General features: G+C 39.5%; 1 long non-coding RNA gene across 1 annotated transcript in view; it reads right to left on the bottom strand.

Annotated features, from left to right (window-relative positions):
- Positions 1-6,078: 6,078 nt before the first annotated feature.
- LOC128776120 (uncharacterized) overlaps positions 6,079-21,987 on the bottom strand; it is a 29,606-nt gene continuing 13,697 nt past the window's right edge. The window contains exons 3-4 of the long non-coding RNA XR_008421045.1: positions 7,853-7,980; positions 6,079-6,765 (exon numbers count right to left, since the gene is read on the bottom strand). This is a non-coding gene — a long non-coding RNA (uncharacterized LOC128776120). The remainder of the gene's footprint in view (positions 6,766-7,852; positions 7,981-21,987) is intronic.

Here is a 21,987-nt window from a genome sequence, read left to right as displayed (position 1 = left end):
CAATGTTAGAGAATAAAGGAAAACAGAAAATTCAGTGGTTTTCCTAATGCTAGCAATAGCCAGTCAAAACATAGTAAAGGCTACAAAATATAAAATAAATAGAAATAAATTTAACCAAGAATTACAAAACCCATGTAAAGAAAATTGTAAAGCTTTAAAAAAAATGAGTCAAAGTGAACATAAATTATACATTTTACTGATACTTGGATGAGACTGGAATTAAGTTTGTAGATGACTTTAGGATGTAGTATTTTCAGTATTTCCCCTCTGTGGATGGGGTTTCTCTCATTTATTTTTTCTAAGAATAAATGTGACAAAAGCAAGTAAATTCATTTTTAAAAAGCAATGAAAGGAACTTGCTGTATAAAACATTAAATGATTTAGTAAAGCCACAATAAATAGCTTGGTATTCACAAAATAGAAACATTAAAAGACTAGAATAGAAAGTTCAGTCAAAGACTTCAGGATACAAAAGATTTTATAGTATGATGTAGAACCTATCTTAACGCACTGGGGGAAATGAATCCATATTGAATTAAGGAAATTTCTGTGTCCATCTCTGCCGTAAAAGAAATGGGATCCAGGGGTGCCTGGGAGACTCACTTGTTGAGCGTCCAAGTCTTGATCTCGGGTCAGGTCATGATCTCGCAGTTGATGATTTCAAGCCCCACGTCAGACTCTGTGCTAACAGCGCAGAGCCTGCTTGGGATTCTCTCTCCCCGCCCCCCCTCTCTCTGCTCCTCCCCTGCTCGTGCTTGCTCTCTAAGTAAATAAATAGAATTAAAAAAAAGAATATAAATAATGGGATGCATTAAATTTTAAAAACCGTAAAACCTCTAGATTCAGGTGAACTTCTTTTTTAATGTTTAATCTTCAGGTGGAGAATGCCATTCTAAGGATTCACCAAAAGAACTAATAAAAGCAAAGATTTACATCTGAGTGTATTAAATGTAATATATATAATGAGAATTGTGCTAAGGCCACCCACCCAAACCACTGTGTCCCTGGAGGGCATGCAAAGAGGACGGGGTTGAAAGTCCCAGCATTACTGTGGCTCATGGGTCCTTTGGCAGAACTCACCTCTCAAAATTCAGAAAATGTCTTCTCATTTGATTCCGATCAGCTTCACGGGCCAGTAATCACACACACGTTTTTGGGGGCTGCGTTTCTTATTTCGGCCACATTTCATTCCATTCTCTCCTGCCCCCTTCCTTCCTCACTCTCCTCCCAAGAGCAGAGCCCTGCAGTCCTCAGGCTTCGGTTGGGGAGCCCCTCACCCCTCACTCCTGCCCCCCCTAAATCCATCAGGGATGTACACACCTAGGATTTGACCCGTGATTGTATACGACACAGTTATACATCTCTGTGGGTTCAGTAATGTCACAGCGTCATGGTTCCCTGTTTGGGAATGAGAAGCAGCAGCCTCTTTACTGCCGAGGAATCTCTAAACCTGAGGACTGTGGGCTCTCGTTACATCTGCAGACTTTGTGATACTCTTCACAGCTCAGCCTCTTCCCTTGTGGAGCTGGGACACAGCCAATGGCAGCCAGCACTTGCTAGGGACGTTTGTATTTCTAAGCCCTCCTTAGAGTGAACACCTCGTCTTTAACAAAATTATGTGTTATGTATACTGATACAATTTCACATACCATTGGTGGGACATTGTCAAAAATCACAAGTAGATTTTTTTTGAGAAGTAGGGAAGTTTATTGTGACAGGATTTGGTTTTGCTGTGATAGGTATGGTTTGATTTCTTATCTCTTTTAAAGTTTTAATTTTTAAATAATTTCAAATAAAAAGTTATAGAAAAGTTTCTAAAAAGTGGAAAGAACTCACATTTATCTTTTACCTATATTCACCAATTATTACATTTTTATTTATATTCCAGATTTGGTACATCATCATCGCTCTACAATCCCATTACATTTTTTCTCATCCACTGGATAGGAAATTGAAGATTTCATACCCCTATACCCCAAAATATCTCAATGTGAATTTCCTAAGAACAAGGATACTCAGATACAGCTGTCATGACCAGAAATTTTAATATTATATCATTCCCTTGTCAATCTTCTGATCTTAATCTGCTTTTGCAAATTATTCTGAGAATGTCCTTTTTGGCAGTTTTGTTTGGTCCAGGATCCAGGGCAGGCACACACACTGCATTTATGTGTCATGTCTGTTTAGTCTCCTTTGATCTGGGACAGTTTCTCAGCTTGTCTTCTCCATGGCATTGGCATTTCGAAGGCATAGGTCATTTATTTCTGTGGAATGTCCCTCAGTTTGGGTTTGTCTGACATTTCTTCATCATTAGATTGAAGTACTACTTATCGGCTAGGAATACCACACACACACACACACACACACACACACACACACACACACACACATGGTGCCTCAGTATACTTGGATAAAATTTGGGAGATCATGTGTTCAAATACCTTTTTCTGAGCCATCCTCCCCTCTCCTTCCTTGACTCCAGATGCAGGTGAGTTATTCTACTCAATATCGTCCCAGCGATTCCTAAAGCTCTGCTTATTTTCTTTCAGTCTTGTTTCTTCTTCAGATTAGATATTCTCTATTCTTTTCCTCCGTCATCTGAATTCCTCTGTGAAAGCCATGCAGCGACTCTCAAATTTCAGACGCTGTATCACCCCCAGCGCAAGTACCAACATCTCCCCTCACTCCGTGTGGAGCTGGAGCGGCCCCTTTGAATCCCTGGCTTGCTCACCCCAACATCTGGACCATTACTGCTAATAAGTAATGGTTTACATGTTAATTAATTTTGGATTGTATCCTGGGAAAACTCTGGAATATTATGTTTTGCAGACTAGAAAAGTCTGACATTTTTTGCCTTGAAAGCAATGTATTTGACTGAAATTAAATTGCAGGCTGTTTCTCCTGTTTGGCAGTTCAAATCTCAGTTCGGTTCTTCCACATTTACTTAACCCTTTGTGTCTGGTCCTTATGTGCACAGCACAGGGTCAGCAAAGACTTGGTCAGAGTTTACTCACAGAACTTGGGAATCACCCCACCCTGGCTCCCCGTTCAGGAATCTCCCTCCACTTCCCAGCTGCTGAAACTGCCCTGAATCCTGGGCTCTGTTGCACAGGCTGTGAGCATGCTAGATGCCGGGGTTTACCCACCGTCCTTGGTGGCTGCTTGGCCTGTCCTCAAATAAAAGCTATAAAAGGGAAAAACTTACTCCATGTGGGCCTCTTCTTCCAAGTTTTCTCTCAAGAAATCCTGACTAAATTATTCATTCACCCTCAGTGCCTTTGTGTGTTTTTTGTATCTTGTCCAGAGTTAATAGTTGTTACAGAATGAAAAAAAAAGTTTTTTAATGTTTGTTTATTTTTGAGAGAGAGACAGAGACAGAGACAGTGCGTGAGCAGGAGAGGGGCAGAGAGAGAGAGAGGGAGACACAAAATCCGAAGCAGGCTCCCGGCTCCGAACTGTCAGTGCAGAGCCCAATGAGGGGCTGCCCCTCGAACTCACAAACCACAAGATCATGACCTGAACCAAAGTCAGACGTGCAACCAACTGAGCCACCCAGACGCCCTGAGGCTTACAGAAATTTAATTTGTGATATAGAAGTAGGCACACATCGTAGTTGAACTGCTAAAAACCAAAGACAGATGGTCCTGAAGGAAGCCAGTGGAAAATAACCCGTTATTCATAGGGAAACAGCAGTTCAATTAACCCATGATTCCTCCCTCGAGGGCCAGAAGACAGTGGTGCCGCTTTTTAAAATCTTATCAAATCTGGACTTTGAGTCATAGTTGGATTGCGTGGGCACAGGGAAAGTTAACCCTTCTTAGCATGTGTATGATTTGATCTTTGTATCTGTGTATCTGCTCCGTTTTAGAGTTTGTGCTGTCATAAGGGGAGACAGACGGATTCACTCCTCTCTTCTTCCACATGGCTATCCACTCACCCCAGCAGCATTTGTTAAAAACTTCGCCCCTGTCCCAGGGATTTTAGATACGACCTCTCTTAGCTTTCCCCTTCTCTATTTCCCTAGCTATTCCTGTATGCTTATTTTTCCACATGAACTTTGGTATCAATTTTTCTAACTCAAAAAAAAAAAAAAAATCCAAACAAACAAACAAAAAATAACACTTTCTGGCATTTTTATTGAGTTCACATTAAACTTATAAATTAATTCAAACAAACCTGACGTATTTGTGATTCAGAGTTATCATATCCAAATACAAGGGATGTCTTTTTTATTTGCTCAGGTCTACTTATGTTTTGCAGAATTGTCCTGAAGTTACTTTCTTTCTTGTGAAGAACATTCCTAGGTTTAAAAATTTTTATCCCCCTATTTTAGATATGGTTAATGTTCCATTATATTATCTAAACAGTTATTTTGTCGACAAGAAATCCATTAATTTCTGTGTTCATTTTACATCTGGATACCTTCCTGAACTCGTTTATTGTTTTAGTTTATCACACATGATTTAGAATTTTCTAACCATACCATTATATCATTTGAACTAGAGATAGCTTTTCTTTTTTTTTTTTTCAAATTCCTATGACTCTAGCTATTTCCTGTTGCCTAATCCCATTGGTTAATGAGACCAGTGCACTTTAAAATAGTAGACTAAATATATGCAGGTATTTAACTACATACAAGTGGAGGAGGGAACACCTGGGTGGCTCAGTCGGTTAAGTGGTTAAGCATCTGACTTTGGCTCAGGTCATGATCTCACAGTTCAGAGGTTCAAGCCCCGTGTCAGGCTCTGTGCTGACAGCTCAGAGCCTAAAGCCTGTTTCAGATTCTGTCTCGCTTTCTCTCTTTCTCTCTGCCCCTCCCCCATGCTCTCTGTCTCTCTCTCTCTCTGTCTCTCAAAAATAAACATTAAAAAAAAAACAACAAGTGTGTTAAAAAAAACAAGCGTGTGAAGTGTGTGTGTGTGTGTGTGTGTGTGTGTAAGAAAATATCCATCAATTCCTGTTTTCTGGAAGTTTTCAATTTTTTTTAAAAAAGGCTTTCTAAGCAACTATGGAGATAATTATATGATTTTTCTTCTTAGATTTATTAATATGGTCCATTATATGAATGGATATCTTACTATTGGACCATTTTGCAGTACCAGAATAAATCCCAATTGATCATTATATATTACTTCCTAAATATGGTGTATGATTTTGCTCTCTAGTATTTTATTTAGGATTTGCACCAATGTTCACAAGAGATACTGATCTATGACATTCTTTTTGTGCTCTTAAAGTAGATGTTTTGAAAAGCATTTAGCATCAACAAAGGGAATGTTGTGAGATATTTTTGGTGCTAAAAGAAATGTTACTTTATACAAAGCAGATATTGGTTAACAAATAAATTAGGTGTCTGGTGATTAGGAAGTTATATTTCAAACATTTTGTACCCTAACAAGTTAGTTTATAAAGACTACAGATACTTATGAATAAGTTCTTTACTGTGTTTTAGTAACATTTTAGGAAATTGGTTGAGGGTTTGGCATTAACATGAATGCATTAGAGGGTTTTTTCCACATAATAATACATAGGGTCCTTATTACTGTTTTTGCATAAATGTCATTTTTCCATGGACATATTACTGATGTAACTTCTCATATAACAATTCTCAATAATAAGACCTCAAAATGCATAAAACAAAAAGTAATAGATCTACAAACAGAAATCCACCATCTCAGAGATTTTAACATGTCTCTTTTCATATGTGATACGGGAAATCGTTTTTACTGAAAGATATAAAAGATATGAATAGATTGGCAAACTTGACCTAGTAATCAAACATAACAACGCATTACAGATGGACAAGCAAACTGAGCCAGACTGTCGGTAGCCTGTTTGTGAATGAAATGTGATGTAAGAATGGCGTTCACATTTTAAAAGAGTTGTGAAAAAATGAAATTAAGGACAAATGTGTGACAAAGACCAGATGTGGTCCACAAAGTCTAGACTCTGTGTTATTTGGTTATTCATAAAAAAGTTTGTGCTAGACAAGCTACAGAGGACACTCCTTATAAATACACCTGTAATATTAAAATAGCAAAGAGAAACTCATAATGAAAATTAGAGGGGTGCCTGGCTGGCTCAGTTGGTTGCACATCTGACCCTTGATTTTGACTCAGGTCATGATCTCACAGTTTGTGAGTTCAAGCCCCGTGTGGGGCTCTGCACTGACAGCATGGATCCTGCTTGGGAGTCTCTCTCCCTCTCTCTGCCGTTCCCCCCACCTCAAAAATAAATTTAAAAATGGAAATTAGAATAGGGTTTTTAATAAACGATAAAAATGCTGCTGTATCTACTTGTAATATGTTCACCAAACCCAGTTTCATTTTCCTCTTTCTGAGTGCATAAGAAAACATTTGTGAGTTATGTTGGAGCCACGTAACTAGCTATGAGGAGTTCTGAACATTTTTGCACATTAACTGACACTCTTCCAACTGATAGATGGTATCTCCGTCCCCTTGCCTTGAATTGGGATCAACTCTAACAACTCACTCTTGGCCATTAAAATGACACCTAAGCTCTAAGGCAAGATACAAGAGGCCTCACTGTGTCCATTTAGTTCTCCTGGGTCACATGTATTTGAAGTGAGTCGGTTAGAAGTCTATATACCTCGAGGCCTCCGTGCTGTGAAGAATGGACCATGGGGAAGGGCTCCCTGGAGGTATTCTGGTGAAAAGTCCCAATGCCAGCCATATGTGTGAAGATATTCCCGATTTCAGCCCTTAGCCTTGAAGTGACTCCCAGCCAGCAAGTCTTACGGAATACCTGATCACAAAATTAGTGAATGGAATAAAATGGTTACTTCATGCTACTAAGTTTTGGGGTGCTTAGTTACAGAGCAATAGTAACCCAAACACTAACCAATGGAATAGAGGTGGGAACGATACATACCACCTGTAGACCTAGCCACAAGTCCCTCCTACTATTAGGTCTCTTCTACAGTAGCTCTGTCCATGATGCTTGGTGTCACTGTGAGACAGAAGGAGCCTGGTTCCTTGAGTGGAGCTGGGTCAGTGAAACCCACCACACACTCACACGGGAGTGAAGAAAAACTCTTCACTGTGCTGATACCAGATTAATAGCCCATCCTATCATACAAACACAAACACGTTCTGCAACTTGAGGGATGAAACTAAAGCAGAATTTATGGAACTTATCTCTAAATCCAAAAGTGGTAATGAGCAGAGTGGTGAAAATTAGTGACCTAAGGCATCCATTTCAAGATGTAATAAAAACAAAAGCAAAGTAAACCCAAAGAATGTAGAAGAAAAGAAATAATGACAACAGGAAACAAAGGAATAAAATTCAATTATGAAAAATATAAAATTAAAAAATCCAGTTTTTCTAAATTAATGAAATTGGTAAACCTAATGTAAGGCTTACAAAGAAGAGAAAAGGCAAAAGGAAGCAATTTCTAGAATTGCAAATGGAAATATCACTGCACATCTTGATGCAGCATCAGGATGGTCTGAGGACCCAAGGAGGTGGGGTCCTGCAGGACCAGCCAAGACGGTGACCGGCTGCATGCAGGACGGAAATCAGACGTGAGCCAGCAGGAGGTGAGAGCTGTGTCTGTTGAAGACACAGAAGAGAGCAGGTACAGGCAGACCATCAAGGGGACTCAGAAAGGAAAGGAGCAGGAGTCTCATCTTCGCTCAGGACCTGGGACCTTTACTGATGACAGTCTGGCGCACATGTCCTCTCAGGCACCCGGGATCCGGTCAGCACGAGGACAAGGTCCAGGTATCCCTCCTAAGGCACTTACTACCTGAAGCCGGGGGTCTCGGTGTTGAGTTGTCTAGCTCTGGCGGTCTGGAATACGCATGCGATGGCTTTGTCTGGTCATTCTCACCTGGTCTTTCTTTAGATGTGCCGTCTTCTACAGAATCATTAACTCCTTGTCCCTCACAAGCAGGACATGCACTGTTTGCATTCGAGGCATGTGTAGAGTGGCGGTACAGGTCCTGGCAAAAATAGAACCTGGAAAAGGAGCAAGAAAAAACAAACTAACAAACCTTTGTCTTTCAGGGGGTCCCTTTGGTTCCCCTGTGTCAATCTTACAGATATTAAGAAATCATGGGAGGGGCGCCTGGGTGGCGCAGTCGGTTAAGCGTCCGACTTCAGCCAGGTCACGATCTCGCCGTCCGTGAGTTCGAGCCCCGCGTCAGGCTCTGGGCTGATGGCTCGGAGCCTGGAGCCTGTTTCCGATTCTGTGTCTCCCTCTCTCTCTGACCCTCCCCCGTTCATGCTCTGTCTCTCTCTGTCCCAAAAATAAATTAAAAAACGTTGAAAAAAAAATTAAAAAAAAAAAAGAAATCATGGGAAAATATTATAAACAAGGTTATGCCTGTGTGAAAGCTGAAAAAATTCCTAGAAAAGGGCATCTTATCAAAACTAACACAAGAAGAAATAGGAACTCTTACCAGTCCTATGTTACAAAAAATTGAATCAGCATTTAAAACTGTCTCATAAAGAAAATGGTGCCAAATGACTCCACTGGAAAATTCTACCAAGCATATTGAGAAGCAATGAATCTAGTCTTAAACTAACTCATTCACAGAAAGTAAAAGAGGGTACGTTTTCCAATTATGTTTACAGGACCAGCCTAGTCTTAATATCAGAACAACCTGGATAATGTAAGACAGAAAACTACAGGTCAATCTCCTTCATTGCTGTGCACTCACAGATCTCCAGAAGTCCAGACACATGTGAGCGAGCCAAAAACACAAATACCTAAAAATCATGTACATTGTGAGCAAACTTGACTTTATCCTATGAATAAAAGGGGGGCTTAATATTTAAAAATCAAACAAGTTATTTACTGCATTAATAATTTCAAGGAGAAAACTCAAAAGATCACTTGTCCCTTTATTTCCTGTGTTTGGTTTTTATTCCAAGTGAATAATTCTGGATGTGGGTAGATTTTCTAAGATCCGTGCAATTTTTCACCTGCTTCTCATCTGTTTGCCACGTGACTTTGCAGAGCCTCCCACTGAAGAGGTGGTTGATTTCCTCGCCTTTTGACCCTGAGGAAGACTTCCTTTGGCTGGGGTGGGGTGTTAGCAGATGTGATTCCCTCAGAGCTGCAAATGCTTCCCACTTCCTCTCCTCCTCCCCTAACATACCTGCTTCTGCCTCAGGGCCTTTGTCCTTCCTGCTCCCTCCCCCTTGAGAAACCCTCCCATGCAGATATCTGCACAGCCCACTTCTTGCCTTCATCCCCATCTCTGCTTGTTATTTCATCAGGGAAGGCTTCCCTGAATAGTTAAAATAGTGCATCTGTGAAAGAGAAATTCAAGACATCTCTCTAACCTATTTCCCCAGTTTTCTTTACAGCATGGGATTGGCTGTCTTCCGGACTGGATTATGAGATCCATGAGTGCAGGGACTTTTTCTATCTTACCACTGAATCTTTAGTGCCTGGAATAGTGACTGGCATATGGTTTGTATTCGAGGGCTATCTGCCACCTCAAAAGCATGCCTTGAATCTTACGGATTCAACCACTTGAATATTTATCAATTTAGCAAAACATAATGCACCAGAACCTCATATGTGTTGGGATAAGGCTGATGAAGTAAGAAGTTACTAGAAGAGAGAGAATAGTTACTTAAGATGTGATTGAGAGTTTTTAACCAGCAAGTACTTAACCATGGAAAGTACACACTTGCCATTAATCTTTCCAGCTATCCCACACACACAGAGAGAATCACAATCTGGATTTTCCTAAAAAGCTATATGAGGAATTAGAAAGAAAAGAAATGTTTTGGAGAATTTGAAGGAACAACTCAGAAAAAATAATGAGTAAGAAATCTAAGCACGGATGAAGAATTAATGATCATCATAGTGTGCCAGGAAGAAAATGAAAGAGGCATCTTCACTCTAATAAATGTATATTTGTGAAATGAAAAACACAGAACCATACGGACTCAAATGCACAATATAGAGTGATCTATAAAACCAGAAATTAAAGACAGGAAAAATGTGTAAAATTATTTAATTTTCTTTAGTTGGAACCAAAATATTGAGATGTTAAGAATGTGTTTGCATAATTGAATATGTTGTTTAGTAAGCAGGCACATGATAAAGGATTGATGGTTTTAACATAACAATGGTGTGCATTAAAATACAATTGGAGACAAATAATAGATGCTCAACAAAAGCTGAATTCTGAGAATTACTTTCAAGGAAGTGACTCAGTAAGTGCAGCAGTCTTGTTCAGACCAAGTAGATGTTTTCAGAGCCTTAATGGAACGACTAGATGTTTGAAGAGGGGGAAAAAAACTATGTACAACAGAGTAAATAGCTTGCCTAAGTGAGCCTAAATTAGTCTGAGCTATTTTTAGTCTGTGATTCTGCCCTAGAAGGCCCCTGGGAATTGGAGGGAACTATGGAGAGAGAAAATTTGTTTTTTCCCAGCTGAATAATACCAAGATATTCCTGAAATACATTTGAAAAGGCTTTACATTCCAAAGATAACTCAGTTTCTGTCAGTCACAGAGAAAGTTTATTTTTATAACACATTTCCTCCAGTGGGTCCTCTCTTTTTGCTATAGGCAGTGGAAATAGGGAAGTCAACTCTAGGAGTTAATTTTAAGTTAGATCAAAAAAATGTTTGTTTTTTTTTTCAGCTTGGGAAAAATTATTTTAAAAAAAAATTTTTTTTTTTTAACGTTTATTTATTTTTGAGACAGAGAGAGATAGAGCATGAACGGGGGAGGGTCAGAGAGAGAGGGAGACGCAGAATCCGAAACAGGCTTCAGGCTCTAAGCTGTCAGCACAGAGCCTGATGCGGGGCTCGAACTCACGGACCGCGAGATCATGACCTGAGCCAAAGTCGGCCGCTTAACCGACTGAGCCACCCAGGCGCCCCGGGAAAAATTATTTTTAATTTTATCTGTCTGTATATCTCTGATTATCCCCTCAAATCCAAATCCAAACAGTTCTCGTTTTTTTAAATGTATTGAGACTCTCAGTTTCTGGTCCAACACATAAAAGTGTTGGAAGTTATCACTTCAGCCTAACAAGTAAAAAACTGAGAAAACTGAAACATCAATTATTCTTCTTAGATTCATAAAGGCAGAGAGGTTATAGGGCAAACGTCCAGAGAATTACAAGTGGACAGGGCAGAAACCTCCCTGGGATCCAGTACTGAGATAGGAAAACAGGAACTGTAGTTAATAAATTGCTGGAGAATATGCTAATTTGGATGTAAATTTTAAAAAAATAAAATAAAATAAAATTTATTAAAAATAAAATAAAATAATAAAATAAAATAAAATAAAATAAAATAAAATAAAATAAATTGCTGGAGACACAGTAGGGATAATTCTGGGGAATAAAAACTCCAGGGGACTCAATTACTGAGGTGGGGAGGGGGTGGAGGGGGGGGGGCTTGTTTATGAATTTTACCTACCGAAATTCTACCGGATTCTCACAGTGAATATCAGAGGAAAATCTCCCAGTGCTTTCTGCAGTGGGAGGGGAAAAAAGGACCATTTTAAAACACACAGAGCATTCTGTTCTTCTTCATAAGGTCTGCCCTCAGGAGAAACTAGTTAGCCAGAGTTAACCTGCCAGTGTTTTCCCAGACTGTAAGTGACCAGGCAGAAGGAAAATGCCCAGCTCTAGCTCCTGCTGCCCATTCCACTCCAGGGGGCAAAGGGCAGACTGAGAAACTGTGTCAGGTTCACAGCCTAGAGGTGAAGGCTCACCGAAAGACAGATCTAGCCACAGGACTATAGAACACTTCTCCCCGCCCCATATTACTGAAAGCCTGTTTGTAACAGTTCTATTTACTTAGGACATGTCCAACGAACAGTTAAAAAAATTGCAAGATATAAAAGACAAAAAACAAAACAAAAGTTTGAAGAGATGTAGCAAGCATCCGAACGAGACTCAGATATGGCACGGATCTGGGAATTATGAGACCAGGAATTTATGAGCTATGATTAATATAGTAAGGGCACTAATGGAGAAAGTAGACAGAACACAAAAGCATATGGCAGTGTAAAAAGACAGATGAAAACTCTAAGAAAGAATCAAAAAGAAATGCTAGAGATCAAAATCACGATGACAAAAATAAAGACTGGCTTTGGTGGGTCTGTCACTAACCTGGGAGCAGCTGGGGAAAGGACTTTCTGCTTGAGAATATCCCAACAGAAACCTCCAAAACAAAAAATCAAACTGGAAAAATCAGAACAGAATATCTAAGACTTATTCTGCAGTTTGGCATAATGGGAATACAAAAAGGAGAAGAAAGAGACAAAGGAAAAGAAGACCTTTAGAAATTAATGACACATAATTTCCCCACATTGATGTCAGATACCAAACCACCGATCCAGAAATCTCAGAGAAGACCAAATGAGATAAATGCCTCCAGAACTACACCTAAGCATCCAATTTTCAAATTACAGAAAATTCAAGGTAAAAAATACTGAAAGAAGCCAGAGTGAGAAAAACACCTTGCCTGTGGAGGAGCAAAGATAAGAATTATATCTAGCTTCTCCAGTATCCTGCCAGCAAGAAGAGTAAAGCGAAATCTTGTGTTGAAAGTTAGCCAGTTAACCTGTCAAGTGTTTTCCCAAACCACCAACCTAGAATTTTGTACCCTGTGAAATTATCCTTCAAAAGTGAAGGAGAATAAAGAATTTCTCAAACAGAACCTGAGAATTGAGTGAATTTGTTGCTAGTAGACTTGCCTTGCAAGAAATGTTAAAAGAAGTGTTTTTAGGGAAATAGAAAATGATATACATAGGTCAGAAATTTGGATCTACAGAGCAAGGAAGATCATTAGAGAAAGAGTAAGTAAAGGTAAAATAAGAACTTTTATTTTTCTTATTCTTAATGGATCTGAGTGATAACAGTTTCTTTAAAATAATAACAGCAACAGCAACAGTGTATTTGATCATGTACACTCATGTGTAGATACATGCTTATATACATAAACATGAGCAAATTCAGTGACAGCAATGATACAGAGACAAGAGGGGGAAATTGGGATTATTTTGTTACTATAAAGTACTCACAACTACCCATGGTGTTGTGCACTTTAAAAGTGGACTTCTATTAATTATAAATGTGTGTCATAAGATCTAGGGCAACCACTAAAAAAAGGGTAAAAAATAAGTATAACTCAGCAATAATATGTTGTGTAATTAACAATTTATGAAGAGGAAACATATTAAGTGTTCTTCCAAAATTAAATAAAATTAAAATTAAAATTAAAGAAATAAAATTGATATGCTAAGAGAGGTGAGAAAATAGAATCATATAAATTGCTCAACAACCACAAAAGACAGAAAAACAGTGGGAGACAAAACAGGAGCAAAGAGCAAGGACAACAAACAAAAACAATAAAATCTGGATTTTGGATTGTCTACAGTTGAATATTAATCCAACTATAGACAAAATCACTTTGAACATCAGTGGTCTACATGCATGAATTAAAAGAGACTGTCAGAGTGGATCAAAACCAAGATGCAGTTATGTCTTCTATTAAGAAACCTACCTTGAATATAAAGACACATCTACATTAAAAGTAAAAGGATGGAGGAAGATGTATTACGCTAACACTAATCAAGGGAAAGCAGGACATGCTGATCTTTGACAGAGCAGATTTCAAAGTAAGGCAAATTACCAGGAACAAAGAACGGCATTACATGGGGTGTCTGGGTGGCTCAGTCGGTTAAGCCTTTGACTTCGGCTCACGTCATGATCTCACAGTTTGTGAGTTCGAGCCCCACATCGGGCTCTGTGCTGACAGCTCAGAGCCTGGAGCCTGCTTCAGAGTCTATGTCTCCCTCTCTCTCTGCCCCTCCCCAGTATGCTCTCTGTCTCTCCCTCTCTCTCTCTCAAAAAAATAAATAAAAAACAATAAAGAATCTTTCAATAAAAAAAATAAGGGCATTATATAATGATGAAGAAATCAATTCTCCAAGAACACATAACAATCCTCAACATAACAGAAGAGCATTGGAGAACTTGAGGTAAAAACTTGATAGAACCACTAGAAAGAAGAGCTAAACCATGAGCACAGCTGGCGTGTCCAGCAGCCCTCTATCAGAAATGAACGGATTCAGCAGTAGGGTGATGGTGGAACTCAGCAATTGGATGTAGTGGACATCTGCAGACGACCCCATCCATCAACAGCAGAACACACATCTTCCTCAGGCTCACGTGAAACACACCCAAGGAGAGACAACATATTGGGCCACAAAACACCTTAATTGCTCTAAAACTATTTACGTCTGCTCTCAGACCACAGTATAGTTAAACTAGAAATCAGTAGCAGAACAATGGCTAGAAATTCCCCAAATACTTGGAGGTTAAATAATATACTTATGCCACAATTTTATATTATGCTAAAATAAACAAAATAGAGAGCCTAGAAATAGACCTGTACAGTTCCAGTTAACTGATCTTTGATGAAGGGGTGAAAAAATACAAAGGAGAAAAGAGAATCTTGTCAACAAATGGTGCTGAACAACTAGACATTCCCATACCAAACAACAACAACAACAGCAAAAGAATTTATACACACACCTTTCACTCTTCATGAAAATGAACTCAAAATGGATCACAGACCTAAATGTAAAATGCAAATCATAAAACTTACAGAGAGTCACATAGGGAAAAAACAGAAGGCCTCAGAGTTAGTGATTGCTTTGTAGATAATGACACCAAAGTCACAATCCATGAGAGAAACAATTGATAAGCTGGACTGAATGAAAATTAAAATTTTCAGCCCTAAAAAAGACATTATCAAGAGACTGAGAAGCCACAGACTGGGAGAAAACATTTGTAAAAGACATATCTGAGAAAATACACAATGAACTCTTAAAACTTACCAATAAGAAACTAATGAGTTGAGACCAGTTAAAAAATGAGTTGAGACCTTAGTAGACACTGTGACCTAGGAGATACATGGATGGAAAATGAGCACCTGAAAAGAAGCTCCGCATCATGTGATCAAGGAAATGGAAATTATAAAAGAAGTACACCACCGGAATGGCCAGAAGAGAGAAAGAACACTGACGATATGGAACAAGGTATGTGTTGTTCACTGCTGAGTAAAAAGCAAAATGGCAGTTGCTTTGAAGACAGTTGTGGTTTTTTACGAAATGAAACATGCTCTTGCCAAACGATCCAGCATTCTCCTTGTTATTTACCCAAAGAAACTGGATGCTGACTTCCACACAAAAATCTGCACATGCATGTTTATCGTAGCTTTATTCATACTTGCTGAAATGTAGAAGCCACCAAGATGTCCTTTGGCAGGTGAATGAATAAATAAATCCAGATGATAGAATTTTATCATGAAAAGCCATGAAAAGACATGGAGGAAACTTCAATGCACATTGCTAAGTGAAGGAAGACGATCTGAAAAGGCTACAGACTGTGTGCTTTCGAACTATATGGTGCTCTGGAAAAGACAACACTATGGAGACAGTAAAAAGATCACTGGTTGCCAGTTGTTAGGGCAGAGGGAGGAATGGGCAGGCAGAATGGAGGATTTTTCAGGCAATGGAACTACTCTGAACAACACGATAATGGTGGATGCATGTCACTATACGTTTATCCAAACCCATAGAGGGTGCATCAAGAATGAACTTCCATGTGCACTATGGACGCTGCGTGACAATGATTTGTCAACGTAGGTTCGTTGATTATAACAAATGTATCACTCTGGTGGGGGACGCTGCCAGTGGGGAGGCTATGCCTATGTGGGGCTATGGGCACATGGGAAATCGTTGTCAACACCTACCAAATGTGCTGTGTACCTAAAACCATTCTAGAAGATAAAGCCTATTTTTAGAAAATATTTTGAGTTCCACTTGATGTCTAGCACTGTCAGAGATGCTGAGACACAGAGGTGAACCACATATATGGTACCAATTCTAAGAAGCTCAGGCTGTTTTTGTTTTGCTGGAAAAACAAATGCACTGTGATGGGTTAACAGAATGGCCTGGGGATGCCTGGGGCAGGGACTGCATCTTTCTCTAACATCAGCGGAGACATCATAGCATCAGGAGACTGGCCACTAGGAGTTAGGGCAGGTGGCAGGGGCGTCCCCAGACCTTTGGAGAGCTCAGTCTGATTGAAGCCAAGATTCGAAGCAGGAAGTGGAGAAAGAAGAGATGGCCTGCCTTCCAGGGAAATCTAACTTCCCAGGGAAAAGTATATTCCTGAAAATTCCAGTCTCTTTGAATACTAAGCTCAAAATCTCTCCTGCTCACGTTCTTCTTCATATCCTCCTCCATGAAGCCTGATTCCATTTATTGTCTTTTCCTAAAAAGTTAGTAGTCTTTCAGAAACTAGGAAAATCAGTTTTCCACAAAATATTGACTTGTATTCTCAAGATCTTCCTGACCCAGAAGCAAAGGAGGAAACATTTCCATGTGTTTATCCGTGTTTCTCAAGGACACTTGTAAGATACTCAGTGAGAGTGTGAGATAAAGCTACCCCTGATTCCTAAACTATTATGCTGATATTCCCATATAATGTTTCCTTAGTGTAGGACAAACCTCTACAGGTGGCTATGTCCCCCACACCATTTAACAGAGTTTTTGCCTGGGGAGTGGACCTACTGATCCACAGCAGCTGCTGGGATTGAGGTTGGGAATCACACTATGGAAATCTGGAGGAGGAATTCCTCTTGGAGACAAACATGAAGAAAGAAAACATTCTCACGGCTAAAAGGTAACCCCTGGGTAGCCTTAACTTCTGTTGTGTATTTCTCATGGGACATAAAGATTATGAAGCACACAAGTTAAAAACTACCGTGGTCCCTTCCCACCAAACACACATACCACATCCCGATTCCCTTGTTAAGCTGGATGTTCCACCCCGTGTGAGGATGGTACAGTCCTGACAAACATTCACCTCTATGCTGGTTCACCAGCCAACGCACAAGTGCCTCCCTAGAACCTTCCTCCTGAAAGTCTTCTCAAGAATGTATTTCCTATAATATACTTTCTTTTATATCACAGACTAAATATTTGTGTTTGAAAATATAAACCACTAAAAATAAAAATCATAATCTACTGCCCCCCAAAAAATCAACATTTGATGTATATTCTTACAAAATTTTACCTTTCCATTTATACTTTTCTTTTACAAAAATGGCATAGTCTATAGATAGAGTTTGTATCCTTTTTTTTCACCTAACCACAAGTGGTAAATATCCCCACATGCAATTTAAATATTCTTTTAGAATAGCATATTTAATGGCTGGATAGTATTCTATTATATGGCTGTATTGTAATTGTTAAGAAGGATGTCTTATGGTTCCATTAATTTTGTATTATATATTTGTAAGCCAGAACTTTTCAAAATATTTGAAAAGTGGCTGTCTCAGAGGGTTTGAATATTTGAATTTTGTCTATATTTCTCTCTTTGCATTCAATAAACATTTAGAAAGTTCCATCTAGGTATCAGGCACTCTGCTATGCCTAATGAGGACAAAAATTAATACATTTAATAAAGATTCTCATTAGAAGCTATGTAACTACTAAGAAATCTTAACCCTCTTTAATCTTTACTAGTGCAAGAAAAGTTCAGAGATGAACCTTGATGAATAACTATCCAAGTTGAATTTTAATGAGTGATTTGGAATTAGTTAGATGAAGAGTGACATGGGAGGTGTTTCAGGCAGAGAAAGCATCTGTTCAAATCCCCCCAAATCAGAGACAGTGTTATTGTCAGGGAGCTAGTCCCGCATCCCTAAGATATAAGACAGGGCAGGGACAGGAAAGATATGACTGCAGAAATATGAAAGATCAAGTCATGCCCAGAGGCTGAGTCATTATCCTCAAGTGGATGGTGAGTCTTTGGAAAGTTTTAAGCAGACAAGTGACAGAATTAGGTTTTAGAAATAGCACTCTGGTGGGGCGCCTGGGTGGTTCAATCAGATGATCGTCCAACTCTTGATTTCAGCGCAGGTCAAGATCTCACAGTTTGTGAGTTTGAGCCCCGCATCAGGCTCTGCCCTGACCGCACAGAGCCTGCTTGGGACTTTTCTCTCTCCCTCTCTCTCTCTTCCCCTCCCCGGCTCGTATATACTCTCTCTCTCTCAAAATAAATAAACATAAAAAAACTTATATTAGAAATAGCACTCTAGTATCAATACAGGAAATGGACCAGAAGGAAACAAAGCCTGAAAACATGAGGATGTATAGGAATACTGACTCATGTGTTCCTTTTTCTTAACTAGAAATATGACCTTTTATTTTTTTAATATAACTTCTTGTCAAGTTGGCTAACATACAGTGTATACAGTGTGCTCTTTGGTTTTGGGGGTAGATTCCCGTGATTTACGTATTCTGATTCAATCATTTGAAATAATGCTGCTTTTTGATATACCACTGGATACTGTCTTCCAAGTCCAATTGGTGCTGACCAATTCACTCCACTCACTCTGGATATGATCTCCTCATCAGTTAGAAACCACTCAGGTGCGCTAATGCCTGCCCACATCTTTGCCTTCACTCAGTGCTGTCCTGATGTTAAGGGTCACTGATCTACCAGTAATCCTACCAAAAAGTAAGAATGCACAGTATATAAAAATATTAACAGAATCTACTCAGGAATAATAAATTTACTTTCTCCCAATTTCTCCTCCCATGTTACTTTAATGGAACCAGAAAACTTCTCTGGAAGGTCAGGTCTGCCTGAAGTTTCAAGTAGAAATTGAGTAAACCCCAAATATTGTGAGACATTTAGGTCTCTGACCACCTGTCTGTTTTCTCACCATTACAGTAAGGAAATAAATCTCACAAGTTATTAACTATAGGTCTTTTCCATCAGAAGGAACTTAAGTGGAGCCTTAGAAGATGATCATCCAAGTTTTTACTACAAAAGGTGGTACAAACTTCTCTGTTCTCCACCTTCTTTGACCTTCCGCCTTGCTAAATGGGGCTCCATTGACTGCTGTAGATGGAAGATAAATATTACTTGTCATAAATTAAGCTTATTTGATAATACTTGAACTTCAGCCACAGCTTTATTACTTTCCTCTGAAAATGTTTTTTCTAAATTCTCACTGCCACACTGGTGAAACTTTGTATATTCTTAAGCAAATCTGAGGCTGGATTGCAAAGGAATTTGTTAGTCTGGAGGAGGCCATTACACATACCAAAATCTCTCTTTGCCTCTCTAATATCTGGTCACTTGAAATACATTTTTCCTTTTTGAACTTAATGAAATTCCATCTTTTCTGCATGCAGTCAATAACAATTGCTTAACTTATTATAGAAATGCACTGCTGAGTTGTCAGTTACATATTGCATTAGGTTTTATTGAGAGACCTTTTAAAACCATACATTGGTCTTGTTATTCTTTGGGAAAATAAGATCCAAATCCTTATTGTGGCTCAAAACCTTACATTACCTCCTCTACCTTCTTTTTACTCCTTCAGCCTCACTCTGTAACATTGCCCTAGGTTTGCAGACTTTCCTACCAGACACAGCTATGCAGGTCTTCAATGGCCCTCAATCCCTGATGCACAGCATTGTCTCTTTCACCCTGGATTTATTGCAGGGTACCAGGGATGCAGTAGCTCGGGGAATTGCCCATCTGTCAGAGAGTCATTATGGGCCTGGCATTCTCCGAACTGAGCAACAAAGTTCGAGTGACCCAGCTACCTTTTCCTAGAATCTATTCTTAGCAAAGAACAAAGTTGATAGTGACAGGAGATTTCATATTGTATTATGGCAACGTGGTATAGATTTCCTTTGACTTGGTCTAGTAGCCAGGGAGACAGATTTCAATTGCTTGATTTTTTATGCATAAAAGAACTACTTGGTACCATTGTTCCTCTGACAGAGATGGTGTAACCCGAAGGATCTGGGCACTCATGGTCCAGTCAGCATTTATGGTTTAGCAGTAAGACCACTGGGTTAGGGCAGAGGAGACCTGAGTTCTTGTCCTGACTTTGTCACCATCCATACACACACTTGGTGCGTTGAAGACCATAAAAATACTTAGGAATAAATGAATGTGTTCTGTGTTTGGCTAAGTCTCTTTCATCTTTCTGGGCCTTTTTTCTCTCCACAAAAATAATGAAAACGTTGGATTATTTCATTTCTAAGACCCCTGTAACTCTAAAGCAGCGTGACCTAAGCTAAGAATGTTTTCCAGAGCTCATTACTACCCTTCACACTAAACCCCTTTGAGCAAGATGAAATTGATAGTTAAACTAATACTTTTAAAGGTATTTTTAAAAAACTTTACTTCCTGTTACATGGGCATTATAAGAATGGTCTAAGCCACTGGACAACAGCTTCAAGTTTCCCTGTGGCTAATGCAGAACTCTCTCAGAAACTTTCTATTACATTTCTATTTTGTAGTCCTCTAGCTTAGGTTTTTCTTATTCATTCGCTTCACAACTAAATGTCGGCGTGATAATCCACGCTCTGATTCAAGATGGAAAAGATTTCAGGGTGTCTCTGACTGGCTCACAGGGATGGGTGTTGGTGAGGTCGCTCCTACCAGTGACAGACCACAGGTGCCAGAGAAGCTGCAGTAGTGCCCTCAGGCCACCAGGGGGAGCCCCCCCAGGGCAGCTCTGAGCACATCACAAATGTTTCCCAGTCCCATCCTGCTTCCTGCATCACCCTTGGCTTCACGGGGCGGCTTCTCCCTCACTTCCTCAGATGCAGTGCTCTAAGCTGCTCACAGCTCTGCGTTACCCCACTGGTTGTGGTCCCTCACTTCCATGCCTCCTGGTTTGACCCAGGATCTTGTTGTTTGTCCAAAGGACCCAGAACTCCAGGAACGTGAAGGGCTTGGCATGAACCATCTCAGCTTGCTCTCCACCTGATCTAAGTGATTATCACTCTTGACCTTTGCTCCAGGTCCTTCTCCTTGGACTTGTTTTTCACACTTGGCAGCTTTCCTGCTGCTGAGGAAATGAGCCACTGAGATGTCCCTCACTGTCCAATCTTCACCATCAGGCACTTTGATAATATATGGGACAAACACACTTATTTAAAGAATGATACCGTTACGTAAATATCTCAAATTAGACATTGGACAAATCAGTATACTCGACCAGTAATATTAGATCAAGCTGCGTCATTCTAAAATATGGATTTAAGATAGAAATTCTGTGCCATGTTTCAATGTATCAAAATTCACTTTCTTAGCTTTTGTGCCAGAAGTTCACATATTCACAGATTTTTCAGGAAGACAGTTTAACTTTCAGAAGTGGTTGGGCTCAGGATGTGCTTTGTTATATGACATTTACAGGTGATATTTACATAACCCTTGTATATCAGCTCTCTTAAATTTGGTTTGTTTTCTACAGAGTCTTTAAGGCTCTGTGTCTTGTGAACACTTCACCCAGATAGACTCTGTTTAGAATCCAGTGTAACTGAAAAAGTCCAGCAGTCAGATAACCCAGACAGTCTCAACTTCATTCTGTTTTAAGCTCTTAAACATATTTAAGTCTGCTGCTTCTCTCCCTGAAGCAGCAAAAATAAGCAAGGGTGACCTTTACTATCCCACGTAAGCAGAACCAATTCCTTTGAGCCTCCCTTGGAGGATTTATAGACATCCCCCCATTAATCCTAGGATCCTCATTTCCTAGATTTACCTGCTCCCATCTGCCTTGGTTTTCCTTCTCACATATATGAACTTAATACCTAAGGGGAGACTCTAGGTTAATTTTTGTTTCTCTGAAAGGATGTGACATGTACCATAAACAAGTCAGAGCTGTACTGAAAACCAACATAGATATTAGGAAAGATCAGGAGCTCGTTCTCTGCATATTGGTGAGAGGGCCAACAGCTTTTGCCCTGCGCTACAGTAAGTAAGTATGTATGACAGGACAAAGTAAGTATGACAGGAGAGAAAGGGGAGAATCTTTAATTCTATTTTGTTCATGACCAAGCACCTACAACTTTGAAAGAGTACTTCAACCTTTTTTCATTCCTGTTCTCATGTCCTAAGATAAAGTTATAATATAGGAGCTATCAATCACTGGGCAA

This window comes from Panthera pardus, unplaced genomic scaffold, assembly GCF_024362965.1.
Source record: "Panthera pardus isolate Hobbes unplaced genomic scaffold, ASM2436296v1 HiC_scaffold_12, whole genome shotgun sequence".
Classification (NCBI taxonomy): Eukaryota; Metazoa; Chordata; class Mammalia; order Carnivora; family Felidae; genus Panthera; species Panthera pardus.
This window is presented reverse-complemented; position numbering and strand designations above follow the sequence as displayed.